Source organism: Tursiops truncatus, chromosome 1 (genome assembly GCF_011762595.2).
Source record: "Tursiops truncatus isolate mTurTru1 chromosome 1, mTurTru1.mat.Y, whole genome shotgun sequence".
Lineage (NCBI taxonomy): Eukaryota > Metazoa > Chordata > Mammalia > Artiodactyla > Delphinidae > Tursiops > Tursiops truncatus.
This window is the reverse complement of record NC_047034.1, coordinates 113,095,917-113,113,834: the sequence shown is the minus strand read 5'-3', so window position 1 is coordinate 113,113,834 and position 17,918 is coordinate 113,095,917.

Genomic DNA, 17,918 nt, shown 5'->3' with positions numbered 1-17,918 from the left:
GAGACCCACCTGTATACTCCCAATTTCCTAGTACAAAGTACCAGCACTGATGTCTCCTAGAGTTTGCCTTCTCCTTATCTTTGTACACACAAAGATTATTCTGTCTGGAATGCCTTTGTTTCCTTTCTCTTATTTGCAAACTCCAAGTTATTCTTCTGATTCAGCTTTGGGTTCATGTGTTCTTTCCTCTGTATTGTTTTATCCAAGTCTGTATGAGAGCAGGACATGTGATTTGCATCATGTTACAATTATGTTTACCTGTATCTCTTCCCCCAGGAGTCTATCAAAAAGAACTATGCTATATTCATTTCAGTATCCCAATGCCTGGAAGAGTGTTATCACATTAAATGTGCTCAAAAAATCATTTAGTAAATGAATAAATGAGAAATCCAAAGAAAATATTTTGAATAGTACTGTATAAGAAGATGCTTTTTACTGGGAGGTTATGTGTTAGTGTTCTGTCATTTTGTAAAGAAAGTAATTTGAAGACATTGTCACAAACAAATAGTACGTTAGTAACTCTTTTATTTCAAAATATAGATCTAATGTGAGAAGATTGATGTTTTATTCTGCCTTTTTCATGCTTTTTCAATGTATTATAATTAACAATGGAAGGACACATTAACCTTATCACTAATATCTAAGTCTCTGCTTTTTGAAGAGTCAAAATCCTTTACCCAACTTGTGCTTGTCCGGGGTCATGAGTCCACATCAATGCTCTGGTACAGAAGCAATTTTTTCTCTCTACTAGGGTAGCAGGGTCATCTGATTGGACTTTCCATGGTCCTGGCTGAATAGGAAGGGAATTAAATTGCAGTGTCAAAGGAAATTACTCATTCCAAGAAGCATTCACATATTATCTATGGCCAAAACCATCTCTGACACTCATTTATGATTAAAATTAAAAGTAAGAAAAAAGAGGCAGTTTGGCAGCACTTCTATGACAATAAAAATGTGAGGACCAAATTAAATCGATGGTAAAAGTCTGTGGCATGCCAGATAAGAAAGTGGTTTGCTCAGTGGTGTTTTAGAGTTTAGAGGCCTATCTAGGGAGACAAGGAGAGGAAATGTGTGCTCTAGTGTGAGATGGTCTATACAAACTTCATTCTAGAACAAATCTTATTTAGGTTGAAGCCCAATAAATTCAAGTCACCCAAGCATCTCTCATGGGAAGTTTTTAAAGAGCAAAAGTCTTTTCAAATGAAACCCTAAGGGTCTTAATAGAGATACCTCTTCTAAAACAAGATCATTCTTCATGTTGTCCATAGCATATACTGTTCTGCTTAATTTTATTTTTACCATCATCCCAGTCATATATTTGAAACCTGTTTGCATTTTCTAAAGTAATGGGTGGTTACAATGTGTGGAGAAAAAGATAATAAATTTTTGATAATGTATTCCTGAAATTACATGGAGTTGAGGTAAAATGCAATCTTTAAGACATTTCAAAATTATACAGCCTGGCTTAAAACTGTGCTGAATCCTATGCCTGTAGAGGAAATGAAATTAAACTGTTATATTTAAAAGGAAACTCAAATTGATTGTTAGGAGTAAAAACGTTGTTTTGAAAGGCCATGGAACTATTTTAGTTTCTAGAATAAATATAGCAGCAAAGATAGTTTAAATGAGAAAAGCTTCTAATTTTTTTTAAAAGATATGTCATCTCTTTGGCCTCTTCACACAGGGCAGACAGGACAAAAATGATTTATCAGCTGGGCTATTTGTCTTGTAGAAAACTGTGATTTGTTTCTTACATAGGCCTATTTTTATGCTTTTATTTTATCGCCTGGCATTTAAACACTTAAGAGTCAGTTTTCTCACCCTAGTGAAAATTTATTTTCTCCTTTTAAAAGCAGGTTATTTTCAAAGTTGAAGTAACAGTTTACTGTTTACTTTATTCTGATTCTTAAGCTTTTTTTTTTTTTTTTTTTTTTTTGCTGTACTCGGGCCTCTCACTGTTGTGGCCTCTCCCGTTGCGGAGCACAGGCTCCGGACACACAGGCTGAGCGGCCATGGCTCACGGGCCCAGCCGCTCCGCGGCACACGGGATCCTCCCGGACCGGGGCACGAACCCGTGTTCCCTGCATCGGCAGGCGGACTCCCAACCACTGCGCCACCAGGGAAGCCCTCTTAAGCATTTTAATGGGAATGATACTTAGTGTTACTTACATGTGATAACACTATTAGATGATTTTGCATTTCCATAAAAACATGTTTGTGTAGCTCACTGAGAGTTCTATACGTTTATGTATCCATCATGTACCTATCTGCTAAAACCCATCAACACTAAGGGAGAATTATACCAATGCCTACAGTAAATGTCAGTAATTATATCTATTTTAGGTCAACTTTTGAACTAAAACAAATATAAATTCAAGTTTTAAGTTTTTTTAATTTTCCTTTAAGAAGAGTAAACCTCATGAAAACCAGTTATTTCCTGAGAAAAGAATAAGAGATAAGTAGTGGTGAATGTTGTGTGTTGCTAACTATCTCTGTAAGTGGAACAGGACTTTCTGAGTTAGTGACAGTCAGAGCTCCTGGACATCAAGCTTACAAAACAAAGATTGTTTTGGACCCAGCTACAGGTCTGGAATTAGAATAAACTGAGTATAAGTATTTAAGAATAGACAACCATTTAATAACGACCAAAATTTCCTGCAGGAATTTTTCCCCTTAGTAATATCCTTCTTATAAATACTCTAGTTAATCTATTTTAAAATATTACTTAAATGTCCATGTGTTTCAGATCTTATGTTAAGAACCCACAGAAATTACAACAAATATTGAAAAATTAGTTACACTGGGATTGATCAAACCAAATTAGATCTGTATTCCAATTTTATCACATGGCCTTTGACAATTTTATGTTCATTTTATGATAATTTTGGAAGAAATTGATTGGCCTTGTCTGAATTTAGCTATGCTACTAAATGATATCAAGCTATGCCTTTACTGTACTTCGTAGGTCAGTTCACCATTTTACAACAAATGATAGCTGGAAAAAGTTTCCATATGGCAATTTGGATACAATTTTAAATTGATGTCAGTGGAATTCAAATCTACTTGGATCAACCACTTGAGCAGGGTAAAAAATAATAATAATAAAGTAATCTAACAAATTTTAACTTTCCATTAAGTAACTTTTAAAAAAAATTCAGTTCTTAATTTGTGTATTAAGTTCTTTACATTTAGCATATTATTTTATCTGTATAACAGCCTAGTGAGGTCAGTATTATTGTCCCCTACCTTATAAATGAAAAATTCAAAGCCCACAACTGTTAGCCAGGTTTTCTTCTGACAGACAGCTAGTAAGTTATGGAAATTAGATTTGAGCTCAGCTCTTTATCACATCAGAGTTTTTCAAATTGTTCTCTGTGTTTTTCTAGAGATGTTAATAGATATTTTAGTAGAAAAAGAAGAAAAAGCAAGTAATGTATTTTAATAAAAATTTTAGTGTACTTGTAAAGCAAATAATAAGTGCACTTATATAATTATTATTATCCAATCTGTATAACAATAAATTATCTATTTATAAGTGTGTATAATAAAATATTTTTTAAAAGCCAGTTAAAGATTAACACAAAATTCAGAACTGGAGTTTCCTCATGTCTTAGCCAGCTCAGTTTGCTATAACAAAATAGCATAGAATTGGTAGCTTAAACAACAGACATTTATTTCATACAGTTCTGGAGGCTGGAAAGTCAAAGATGAAGGGGCTGGCAGTTTGGGGTCTTGGTAAAGGCCCTCTTCCTGGCTTCCACACTGTCACGTTCTCACTGTATCCTCATGTGGTGGAGAGAGTGCGCTCTGGTATCTCTTCCTCTTCTTATTAGGAACTAATCCCACCACGGAGGCTCCATTCTCATGAATTCACTTAAACCTAATTACCTCCTAAAGGCCTCACCTCCTAAAACCTGCACACTGGAGGTTAGGGCTCCAGCATATGAATTTTGAGGGTATGAATAAACAAACATTCAGTCCATAACACCTCAGGTGGGAAATAGTTATGTGATAGTGTAGGGGACAAAAGCATAAGAAAATGTAAATTGTTATCAATAGTCTAGTTGTAGGGGTTTGGTGGTAGGTTGATGAGGTCTTTACAAAGAAAAAAAATTAAAAAATGAGGGAGGGTCAGAGGTGAATCAACAATGAGGATAAGTCAAGAGTTACAATTTGTGTGATTTATGATTGATCCAATTTTGTGTGCTTGAGATGTGGAAGCTTGCAGGAGAGGGGAGAAAAAGAAACTGTTTGCCGTATTGAGAAACCCAGATATTCAAATAAGGCATCATCTGATTCACAAAAGAATGCTGTTCAATCCTCACTGGCAGCATTTACCAAGTAACCTCCACATTAATTTCTGGACTACGTTACATGTTTTGTCTTATAACTTTAATAAGTATTGATATTTTTGATTGCTATTTTTAGCCTATATTAGTCACACAGCATAAATTTTCTCCTTGAATTTGTGGTTGATAGAACATTTTAAACAAAAAGAGTATTTGAATCAAATAAGCAAAATTGGAACAATTCCAAATAAAGATAAGCAAATAGCCTTTAAGTCCTCAAAAATCATAAAGCAATTGTTGTACATGAAATGTTATTTTTTAAGCATCCTAATTCACTGTGCAGATCATGTAATTAGTGATTTTCTTTCCCTTAACACTCTGTACTCATATCAAACAGCTAAATGATATTTGTAATCATTTTCTCGTTTAAAAAAGATCATTTTTTCTTGCGTGTCAAATTTTCCCAAAAATGTGAAACTATGTTTTATGTTTTATTTTATCCTATAAGGCTTGTTGTTTTATTCTTAAGAAAAAAATGATTTAGTTTTTCATTTTTTACTGAGAGTTTGGGGCTAATATAAAGTTTGTATGTGTATTAGCTATCTATTTGCTGCATAATAAATTATCTCCAGACTTAGTGGCTTAAAACAACAATAAACATTTTTACCTCTCACAGTGTTTATGGGTCAGGAATCTGAGAGTGGCTTAGCTAGGTGGTTGACTCAGGGTCTCTCATGAGGTTGCAGTCAAGATATCAGATAGAGTCATCAACAGTGGTGAGCGAGAGCTGGCTCACCTGGCTGACAAGAGAGGATTCTTAAATTATCAGGAATTTTACAAGCTAGCTGCTAAATAAAGGTATATTAAAAATTCAAGTATATAAACATTATATTTAGTAACTTATTTTTTAAATTATCTATACATAAATTGTATTAAAATCAAAGGTAATACTGAAAACTAATCACTTTCAGTAATTTTACTGTTTTACTATAGTCAATGTTTTTGAGGTTACTTACTTCTCTTTTTGTCTGTGTAGTGGAAACACTCTAGAGCTGTGTGCTATTGTGTGCTATATCTCTTCCCAACTCCACATCCTCTGACCTAAATTGTTAGGTTGAAACTGGTCATAGTGTGAAGATTTATACAAGAGATATGGGCAAACACTATAAATTGAGGCTTGATTTATTGTTTTGTTAATTGCCTAAACTTAGGAAAGTGATACAGAAAATGTTAATAATGCAGTGTATATTTAAAAGTGTGTTGTGTCCGTAGCTATCTCATTGTCAACAGAATAAAAAACTGAGGAAATATATTTCTAGTATTTGGAAGTATTTTTCAATTTGTTAGAGAAGTTATTCATGCTGTTGATGAATAAGTGAAGTTCCAACATTGTTTTTCCACTTCTGTTTGTTAATGTAAACGAAACTATCAACCAGTACTCGTCTCAAAACTACACTTGTACATCAATAATATGAGTGAATTCTTTGCTGAATTGACTAGTATTAAAGCATTTATTCAAAATCTGATTTTATGACACGATTTTTGGTTTTAAATTACAAAAACTGGAAATGAATTTTGCAAGAAATAAGATGCCACACTGAAGTATAGGTATATGGAATTTATAATAAAGAATATTATATATTTTATTATTATTGGCAAATTTTATGCTATAAATTCTTTGTAATAAACTAGTGTGTGTGTGTGTGTGTGTGTGTGTGTGTGTGTGTGTGTACATAGGTAGATATAGAGAAACACACACTCTTATTCAGAGAATAGAAGAACATTTGCCAGCATAGTATTGAGTTGAACTTCCAACATGGCTCACTCACACGGCTGGGAAGTTGGTGCCGGTTGCTGACAAGAGGACTCAGTTGCTGGCCGTGCAGGCCTCTCCACGGGGCTGCTCAACATGACATCAGGCTTCTTCCTGAGTAAACAGACCAAAGGAAGAAGAACCAGATGAGAAATTGTACCTTTTTCATACCTAGCCTTAAAACTCATACAGCATCTTCTCTCTATTGAAATAAATCTAAATCTAGCATTGTTCTCAAAAAATGGTTAGATGTAGGTCATTGCTGTTGATTGACTGAATGTTTGTGTTGGCCCCAAATTCATATGCTGAAGCCTTAACCCCCAGTGTAACGGTATTAGGAGGTGAGGCCCTTGGAGGTACTTAGGTCAAGAGAGTGGAGTCTAGAGCCTTAGAAAAGAAATTCCCTTGTCCCTTCTACCACGTGAGGTTATGTTGAGAAGATGGCCATCTATGAACCAGGAAATTCTGCCTCATTAGACACTGAATCTCCCTGTGCCTTGATCTTGGACTTCTCAACCCCCAGAACGGTGAAAAACAGAATTTCTGTTGTTTAGAAGCCACCCAGTCTATGGTGTTTTTGTTACAGTAGTTCAGACTAAGTCAGTCACTGAACCCAGGCCACATCCAAGGAAAGGAGACATCCATCTCTCTCTCTCTGTCCCTCTCTCTCTCTATCTCTGTCTCTCCTGCTCTTATCCACAGTGGTATATTTCATCTCAATAACAGCTGCCAGTATTCTATCAATAGTTTTAAAGGAACCACACTGGTCAAATATGTTTTGAAAGCCATGCAGCCTATTACATTGTTCCGTCTATTCCTATCCCCACAAAATGATTTCCTGGAAGTAATCGGAAGCCTAATAGTATTTTTGCAATATATTAGAAAGAGAAGTGATAAATAAATTATCTATTAATGCCAGAATGAAATATACATATAGAGAAAAATTTTCTCTTTATAAATATTAATGCCACAGAATCTGTACAGTGCCTAGAAAATTTAGGTGAACTACTTTTGGCCTACTGGCCATAACTATTCTAGATTTAGAACTATTTAATGAAAGGAAGAGAGAGAAAGAGAGAGAAAAAGATAAAAAGGAAGAAACTATGTATATAATGATTTAAAATATAATGCTTAGGAAAATTTTTAATCATAGTTTAAACTTTGTTAGTAAAAATCTAGATATTCAGTTGAGATTTGAAGTGTGGAATATTCATTATATATTCTATTCACTTACATAAGTACCATTTCAAAAGATTTAAGCTTTTGTTGGATCTGCTCTTAGATTCTGAATTTTATGAATAAATAATGTTTTATATTTCTAGTCTCTATTGTTTCACATTTGACTTTCTATGACAAGATATAATACAGCAACAGTAATAGTTTGCTCTTCCATAACAGTTTCCACAGCAAGTTTATAAAAGTATTGTCTGTTAACCCAAAGCTAAATTGTATGCTGAGAAATATGACAGATATTTGGGCTGGGGAAGCGAAGAAAAAGGGAACGGAGTGAGGGATACTTACCTGGGAATAAAATTCTTCCTTCACAGGCTTGCAAAATATTTGCAGAATGAAAGTTATCCATCATACTTATGTAGAAATAGGTCACAGTCACATTTTTTTGCAATTGTTATAATTCCTTTGACTAATGTAAACATGTTTGTGGCATTATAATCTCATAATCAGAAGGAACAATTTGGCAAACCATCTTTACCTCAAAGATGGATCTTTATTCAAACTCTACATACTCTGCATTCCAGATTCAATTACAGAAGCATCAGAAACGGTTATGGACTGAATTTTGTTCTCCTAAATTCATATGTTGAAGCCCTGATCTCCAATGTGATTATATATGGAGATAATTAAGGTTGAATGAGGTCATAAGAGGTTCTAATCCAATACAACTGTGGCCATTAATAAGAGGAAAAAAAAAAAAAAAAAAGAGGAAGAGATAGCTCTGTGTGTGTGTGTGTGTGTGTGTGTGTGTGTGTGTGTGTGTGTGTGTCTGTGTGTCTCTCTCTCTCTCTCTCTCATTCCCCATTTGTGAGCACACTGGAAGAAGGCAGTCATCTATAAGCCAGAAAAAGAGGTCTCACCAGAAACCAAATTGGCTAGTACCTGAAAAGAAAGCCTCCATTTTCTTAGAGAACACACACATAATCGTGACAGAATTCTGGTAGAAGAAGGGACATTAAGGGTCATTCTGGTGAAGTCTCAGATGGAAATGAGGAATAGTTTTGGAAACTAGATTATTGATTATTGGGAAGCTCATCTTTGTTATAAAGTGGCAAAGAAATTGACTGAATTGAGTGTTAATGTTCTATGGAAGGTAGAACTTGAGAGCGATTAAATTGGATATTTAGCAGAGGACATTTCTAAGATACTGCCTGGATCCTCCTCACTGCTTATAGTAAAATGCAAAAAAAAAAAAAAAGTTGAAGAAGATCTTGTTAAGAAAAAAGGAACCAGAACTTGGGAGATTTAGAAAATTCTCACCTTATCCATACCGCAAAAAAATGAGAAAGCTTTTCTCCTTTTTCTCACTTTTCTGATTTGTTCTCATGTTCTCACTTAGTGTTGAAGAGAATGCTAAGTGTAGGGCTGAACAGCCATTTGATAAAGAGATCATGGGTGTAGCTCATGGACTTACCAGCCATCTCAGCAGAAGCCAGGAATGGAGAGATTATACCAGCAGAGTCACTGCCGGTTTCAAATAAAGGTGACAGAGAAAGCAGGACAGAGGGAAGGGAAGCTGTTGGACATCTTGAATTACATAGGACCAGACCATAGAACTCTTCAGCTGCAAACATGAGCTACTTTTTAAGAAAAGGGAAAAATTACCCCAAAGCATTCAGAGATCACCCAGGCTGCTACTCTTATCCTAGAGACTAAGGGGTGAGCTTGCCCTGCAGAGCCATAGAGGTGATGGCGCCTCCACTGTGGGCCTGGAGAGCAGAGCACAGAACCAAAGAGGATTACTGTCCTAAGAACTAATGGATCTTAGCGTCTCCCGTAGCTAAGATTCTAAAACACACTCTCCACTATGTGTGTTACCACCACTATGAAACGCACACATCACTAATTTAATTCAGCTACTCCTGATTTTTTTTTTTTTTTTTTTTTAACAGTACGGGGGCCTCTCACTGTTGTGGCCTCTCCCGCCCGCGCAGGCTCAGTGGCCATGGCTCACGGGCCCAGCCGCTCCGCGGCATGTGGGATCTTCCCAGACCGGGGCACGAACCCGTATCCCCTGCATCGGCAGGCGGACTCTCAACAACTGCGCCACCAGGGAAGCCCCTACTACTGATGTTTTAAAACAGGATCATGACAAAAGCATTCCCTGGGATTGCAGTGTTTTTAGTGCTATGAAGAATCTAACTTCTTAAAAGTCACCCCTCTCTTTTATATCTGTTCTACTTTTCTGACCATAAAAGATACAATTAGGATGTTAGGTCTACAACTGTGGTGGGGATGAGAGAAGAGCAAAGACAACTTTATTGAAAACTTGGGATGATTTCCTTGACCCCTCCTAAAAGAAACATAAATTGAGATGCACATTCTTGAGTTTGAGACCCAGATTTTAGAAATGGCAAAAAATAAAAGGAAAAAAGTACCCAAGAATAAAGGACAAAAACAACAAAACTTCACACTGAATTGTTTTCAAAGACTACTCTTTCTTGCTGTCATCAAAAAATAAAAAAAGTTTTAAAATTAGGACAATATGAAACATGAGGTGGCTCAGTCAAGCCTTTCCAGTGTAATACTGGGAAACAGTAAACAATTACATTATATAAACCAACTGAGCAGAAATGATAATTAAACTAATGCATCTGTATGCTTCATTGATTTATGAATTTGTTTAATGATTCTTGTTCAGAGTAGCAAAAACTATTATGCACTCACTGATTTTAAGAGACAGTATATAACTGCATGACCTTTTGCTGCACCAGTGGAAGTAATCTGCAATAATACTCTGAGATTCTAACAGTCACACTGATTTTTGATTACACTTTAAACCATATTTTTTTCTTCATTGAAAAAGTTTTATTATTGTGTATTCATAACTATTGATTCTTTTGGAAAGAATCATGGCACCTGAGCAAAATTGCCTTCCAAGAGCTAGGGTCAGGCTTAAATCAATGCAAGCAAAGCCATTAACCGTGGTAGAGATGTTGGCACCAGAACCCTCTAAGGGCCTCACTCCACAGCCACTAAAGAGATGTCTACTTGTAGTCAGGTGCTGCTGAACAAATGCTAAGTGATGGGTGCTTGTTCTTATCAGGGAATTTCTTTGTTTATATGGTGTTCAGTCTCAAGCTGATCTTTCTATTCATGTCTTGTGGTGTAAACTTCCTTGTTTGTTTTCATTTCTTTTTAGCCTGGGAGCCAGGGAACCTTAGCACACAAGCTAACCTGAGAAGGAAAGATAGGAGCTAAGAATAAGTGATGACAAGAATGGCAGGAACGTAGGAACAGTATTAGTGCTGTCGATTTAGAACTCTTTAAAAGCTTCCTTCTTTCTCTTATTCTTTCTCTCTCACACACACACATTCCTTGCACCAATCTCTCCAAAAATCCAAAGAAATAGATTTAAAAAAAAAAAAAGACTTTTTAAAAAAGTGTATTGCAAGAGTTGTACACACATACATCAGCATTCATTCATTCAGTAAATCCAAGCATTCTTTCCTCAGCATGTCCATGCTTGACTGGAAACAGATATAAAAAAAAAAATAGGAATTGCCAATTTGCCATATCAGATCAGACCACAAATTTATCTATTTCTGTACCTTGCCTCTGAGAGAGACCAGATTCTAATGCTTCATAGGAAGGTGTGGAAAAAAATCAAACAAAAGAAAAATATATTTTCTTCAAACATGCTTTAGATACTCATTCCCTAGTCAGAATAGCACTTTACAATCTTCTATTTTCATGCTCTTTTATCTTTTTCTTTTCCCCCTGCACCTTCCTATCCCATATCAAACTTAAAGTAATTACTACAAATGCCATTTGGGTATTCTGTGAAATATTTTGGCAACCTTACAATTTATTATGTACCTTTCTTTCATTCCTCTTATTTTGAGATTTACCTCTGTTGAAAAGTTCATTTACCTCTGTTGAAAAATTTTAAGGGAAAAAAAACCAAACTAAATGACAAAGAATTCTCTTTGATTTCATTAGTGCATACTCATAACTATCCCACACACCACTTTCTCACAGTTTGTGTTGTATTAAGTGAGGCAGTGATTCACTTACCTGAGAATGTCCTAACAATAACACATGTGCTTATCACTACCAGAAATTTGCAAAGAACAAAGTAAGCAGAGGTTTGAGACTGACTCAAATAAATATTTGTAAAATATTCTTGTCCTGTAAACAAAGATTAAACAGAATCCTCAAGGATTTCTGTGCAAAGTACCCAAAATTATTTTGGAGGCAATTTAAAAAGAATTGCCAAGATTTGAATCTAAAGCAAGTTGGTGAAGAAGCCAGAGTAATAACATGAAATATTGAAGAGAAACTAAATGAAAATATTTGAATATGAATTTCTTTCATAACTATAGAATAGTTTGAACTCCATTAACAGAATTTTAGGGCCAGATTGCATGGAAGTATAAAGAAAGCACAGAAGCAAAATCTACCAGAGTAAGATCTTTCAGTGACAAAATTTAATGACAGTAAAACGAAGTTAGGTTATTTAACAATTTTTTGTTTCATATTGCAATTTAAAAACCTTAGTTTGTTTTTTTTTTACACACAGGCATTTTTTTTACACATGTGCACTAGACAATGTGACTTACATGTTGATTTTGTAGTAAAATGTGGATTTTTCTATCAGCATATCTCTCATCATGAAAAGAAAAAATCTTGCTCATTTTTATTGACTTAAAATTCAAAGGGATGATTCTAAATAAGCAATGTCCGTTATGTTTTTATTTATTTTCATGAATCAATGGAAAGTTACAAAAATAAAAATATTTAAAACCTGGAACATATTTCCCACCAGATTATGGCAATTTAAAACTTGGTCAAAACTTGACCCTAAATTATTTGACAGCGTCGCTTTAAGCCTTTTAAGGGTCACTTAGCATTTCCATTACAAATCTTGACTTTCAGAAGTTTAATGCTTGGTAGTTTAAATTTGCAGGAGTCTGGAACTTATACAAGTTGCCAGAACAGATGTTTCTTATTTATTTGTGTGAGTTTTTTTTTTTACCCTTTCCTTTCTTTTCTGTTTCACTAAAAATGTTCCTAAAACAGCTGGTAACTTCCAAAGTACACAAAAACTAAAAACTTTAAGCTTTTTATTTTTCTGTACCAGAGCTATAAATATTGTCATTTAAAAATATGATAATATGTAGGGAGTTCCTCCCTGCCCTAGGATGATAATAAGTCCACCTGATTCCTGAATCATTTATATGTATTATGAGGATAATAAATAAAAATGAAATTTAAATTCCAATGAGAAATTGCAATCAGAATATATTAAGCCAAATGAAAAAATCCTACTGAATGGACAAAGTATTTGGCAAATGTACCAAAAGCCAAAAAAAAAAAAATGATTTCAGATTAATTGTGGAAAAGTCCTTGATGTCCTTTACTCAGCAATGTAAAACCTACAAGTGGATGGAAGGAGGTTTGAGTCCTAGAGGGAAGGTGCTCAATGCTCACAATCAAGTTCAAATTAAACAGTGTTTTTAGTGCTTACATTTTCTGCCCCAAAAAATATTCCTGTTACGGACTGTACTTGCTTTTTAAGAACATGAATGACTACATAGGTGAGAAAGTTATAAATCCCTTCAAATAACTGACAAGTGTCTAAGTCAGTTTAAAAAGATTAAGAGTGGCTCTCTTGTTCTAAAATTATACAAAAGTGCCGTTGCTCTTTTCAAGCAATTTGAAAGCCATTCATTTCAGTGGCAGGTAGCCAAAACACAAAAGCCAGAGAATGGCAGCAGAGATGTCATACAGGCATACATACATGTTTTCCAGAGGCTTGTGCTGCTTCTGACCTCAAAGGCACAGCCTCAATAGATTGCATAGACCAAAGAGTCACAGCAAATATCTTCACTAGGTGCACCCATCGGTACTTGGTTCTGGCTGCCTTCAATCACCCACACCGATTTCCATTCCTTAACTGAGCCTGGCTATCAATGTGAAGGATGCCACATTGTGGATGCCTGAATGCCAATGCGAAATTGCTAGCAGTAGAGCAGAATTTTCATCATCCCAAATATCTGACAGACGAAGTCTCAAGATGCCAGTGGACATTCTGATGGAATATACCCGAGTTTGAACTTCTGAAATCTTCTTACAGTTTATTTACCTGCAACATATCGATTAGAATCATACAAAATTCTAACAAAATACATGCAAGTAATATTCTATATCTCTTCCCCACCCCTTCTAGTTGAAATATAACTTTACACAACAAGCTTAAACTCTAGCTATAAAAACTTGAGTTTGAACAGCCTGAGATGGTGTAAAGAATAGTTTAAGCCATAGGTTAGTCAGTGTGCAAGTTCTGGAGGTTCTAGGGAATTCTAGAACTCTCAGTGGGGGTTGGACAAACAAGACAGTCTTGGAAATTTTGGAAAATTTTGTTGTACCTCAAAGTTCTCCCTTAAATTCTTAAAGCCAATAGTGGTTAAATAGTGTTGTATGTTAGTATCACATGTCCTTCCTCCCTGTTTAAGATGTGCCATGTGAGAAAGGAAAGTTATATATATAATTCTTCTGGTGAATCTTATGCACCTGTTGAGTTTATAGCCATTTCTTTTAATATTCTAGACACTTTCAGTGTAAAAAGGAGAAATACTACGTATAAACAACTTAGTAGAATTAAAGCAGTAACAATGGAAGTAAAAGGAAAGAGTGTTTAAATCTGATTGATGGAGTCAAGAAAGGCTTCAAAAATGAGATGACATTTAAATTAGTGTTTAAGAAATAGGAAATGAAGGATTTAGCCAGGTAAACAAGTCAGGTTAGGGAGTGGGATAGAAAAACAAAACAAATATTAAAGAAATACTCAGAGATAGTAGGGATGGAACATGGATCGAGTGCTGGGGCTCCAAAGAAGGCTAGAAGTGTTGGTAGCCAACATGTAATGAATGCTTACTACATAGTGGACAATATTCCACATGTTTATATACATTAGTCAGTTAATCATCATAAGGACCTGATAACTGGGTGTTATTATTAACTTCACTTTACTTGACAGGATTTGTACCCAGGCAGTCTCTCTGCCAGACCCTTGCACTTAGGTATCATCTATACTGCCAGAAGCAGTAATGAGACTGGACTGCCAGGGAAAAATGAAAACACCAAGAGTCTTGCATGGCATGATGAACAGTTCAAACAGGGTTTTTTTATTCTGTAGATGTTAGGGAGCCTTTGAAGGTTTTTGAACAGATGAATGTCACAATCAGACTTGCTTGTTATCTAAATCAAGGACAGATTGTGGAGGGTCAAGCTTGGAAGGAGAGGGACCTAAGATTAGGGTACAGGTTCTGATGACTGGGCCTCCAATCGCCTCTGAGCCTATAAAGATGCAGATTTTGGGGGCTCCACATCACATCTGCAAAGAATTTTGAGATAATGGGAGTTTTAATCAGTGAAACAGCAAGAATAGTAGAGAGAGGGGATTAATTTGAAGAGAAATATGTAAAGAAGATTTTACAATATATGATGATTGATTGGAGAAGGAAAGATGAGGAAAGGTCGAGATTGATTCCAACGTTGATGCCTGGAGGCTCATTGGAGAGCAATGTCTTCAGAAAATTAGAGAACCCAAGAGAGAGAAAAGAGTGAATATAATGTATTTCAAGTGGCTTTGGGATGACAGTGTGGACATGTCTAGGATGCTGCGCCCTGGAGCTCTTGAGAGAAGCCTTGGATAAAGTTACAGATTAGTAGTTGGTAACCAGCAGTGAACTGATGGTAGTTGAAACCAAGTAAAAAGGAGAGGATGTCCCAGAATGAAACATGTGGAGTAAGAGAGTCTAACATGAAACCCTGGGAATTGTAGCATTTAATGGGTATCGAATGAGGAACCTGAAGAGTGTTGGGAAGGTTGTAAGGTTGGAAAGGGAGAGTAATAGAATGGAAGAATGTGGGATTGTGGGCATAAAATATAGTGGTGAAGAGCATAGACTTTGTAGTGCGGCAGAACTAGATTCAAATTTATTGTGTAATTACTATAAACCAGGCACTGTGTGAGTGCTTTATATGCATTATTTCATTTAATCGTCCCCAAATAATCCTACAAGAAAACTCCAATTACCAGTTTCATCTCACTGATAGGGGACAAAAATCTTAGAGAGGAAATTGCTCAAGGTCACTTAACTAGTCAATGATGAAATTAGGTTTCCTCTTCTTCCCCCAGAGCTAAACTCATAATCATATGCTAACCTACCATACTTCAAATGCAAGGAGATGCATATATATATATATATATATATATATTTTTTTTTTTTTTTTTTTTTTTTTTTTTTTTTTTTGCGGTACGCAGGCCTCTCACTGTTGTGGCCTCTCCCATTGCAGAGCACAGGCTCCGGACGCGCAGGCTCAGCTGCCATGGCTCATGGGCCCAGCCGCTCCGCGGCATGTGGGATCTTCCCAGACCGGAGCACGAACCCGTGTCCCCTGCATCGGCAGGCAGACTCTCAACCACTGCGCCACCAGGGAAGCCCAGAGTTGCATATATTTTTAATCATTGCATTTCTTTGCACCTAACACACTACCAGAAAAAGAGTAGGGTCTCAATAAACACTGATTGAGTGAAAGAAAGAACAAGGGTTGAAGTATAACTGTTGTCTTTCCTCTCATCACCTCGTCTTCTACCAGAAGGCCTCCCCACTAACCTTATTTGAAACCAACACATCACTTGTCTTACGTTTACACTTAAAGCCTTCCTCGTCAGTCTCATCCAGAGACAGACCTCCTTCTCCTGTACTCATTCAACATTTGTCTCTGCCACTTTCCTAGAATTTATTCTATTTTGTCTTATATAATCAATTCCCTTTCTAGATTCTTACTTCTTACTTTAAAAGCAGGCTGCAAGCTTTGCAGGGACATGTGTGTACTTCTGTATTCCTCAGGTCAACTAGCTTCATGCCTTTTACCAGACAGGTCTTAGTAATTGTTTGCTGACTGATTTAATTGGTTAAAATAACAATATTAAATAACATTTAATCCATGACTGTATCGCAAATATCTGAACTGTCCCTTCATCTTTTTCAGAAAGATTCTAAAGGATATAAAATATAGATTTTAGTAAAAACAACTGTATAGGGAAAAAAATACATGCCAGACATTCACAGTGACTCTCTGTAAGGTACTTTGCTACATACTGTTACAGCAGACAGACCTTTTCTATGCTTTAATAAATCCCAATTTTCATAGCTTTTATGTCTTATGCATTTCAAATTGTATTCAATTGAAACTTGGGATACTATATATTTCCATATATATATATTTGTAATCTATGGACTTGTTTGGATGTATGGCCCCAAAAGTAAATTACCAAGTAATACTTCAGGTGCCTAGTTGGATAAGATAGAAGTGAAGGGGTATAGTTGTCCATAAAAGGAACGTATAATGTTGGCTGGCATTTGGGAAAGAAAGCATTCCTGTCTCAGAAAGTGTACTGCAGGCAGCAACATGCAGAACCTTTCACGGGGAGAAGAGAGGTGACTAGAAGCAGGTTCACTCTGGAAAGGCAGCTTTGCCTGCTCTCACTCACAGCAGCTTCTGAATTCTCACAGGTGTTTTGTGGGCAACAAGGACTGCTTTTTATCTGCCATTACCCAATGAATGGCAACCTACTCCCTCTTGGCCCGACCTTGTCTCTCTCTGTTTGTAACTCTTAGATTAGACCTTTGTTCTGCATTTATACAGACAACACTGACAACAGCCTGAGACCCTCATCATGTGCAAAATTAAGAAAAAATATTTTCTTACTGCCACCTTTACATATTTTCCCCCTCCTGGTATTATTCTTTTTATCTTGGGTAGGATATGCACGTTGTTTGCTTAGGAACCCTAGCCAAATGCTTACCACTGACAGGCAATTATTCTATTGGGTAATGATTTGCCAGTGGGTAGAAAAAAAAGGACCTGAGATAGCACTCAAGGACAATTCTCAAATGCTTCCCTCATTCCCACCCCTGATATTTATACAATTGCTCTCCTCAATTAGATTTAAAATGAACTAAGGGAAATGGTGTCATCTCTAACAGGAGTGTTAAAAATTAAGCATGCTAAATTCAACCTAAAATTTCACTGAGGCTTAAGTTCTACCTTGCAAAATGCTAGCTCCTTTTAAGAGGAAAAGAAAAGATTCTCAAATCACATCAGAAAAGGGTGTGAATCAATGAAAACAATATGGGATTTTGCTAGGCATGCTTTCACCTTCTGTCTCCTTTGTTTACTCTATGACCTTGGGCACATTACTAAGTTTGAGACTGATTTTTTGAGGCAGTGGGGCTTCAAAACTTAGCAAGCAAAAAAGAATAAGGAGAAAGAAGTAAGAGGTTACATCCAATTCTTTGTGAAGGAATGCCTGGTTATTTTCTCAGTGTTGGTGGAGTCTCTTCTGACAGAAGCCTTCTAAACATCTTCTCAGTGGGATACTTCAGTCTATCTTCAGGGAGCATTAAGGAGGTGTTTTTTGGTTTTGTTGTTTGTTTGTTTTGAAGCCCATTAAGAGTCACAGATTTCCTTTCATCTAAGGTACTAGGTACTTAAAGCTCATCTGTCCAAGAGATGCTACGTAATGGCTACTCACATCCGAAGACCATATGAGAAAGAGCGGAAACATA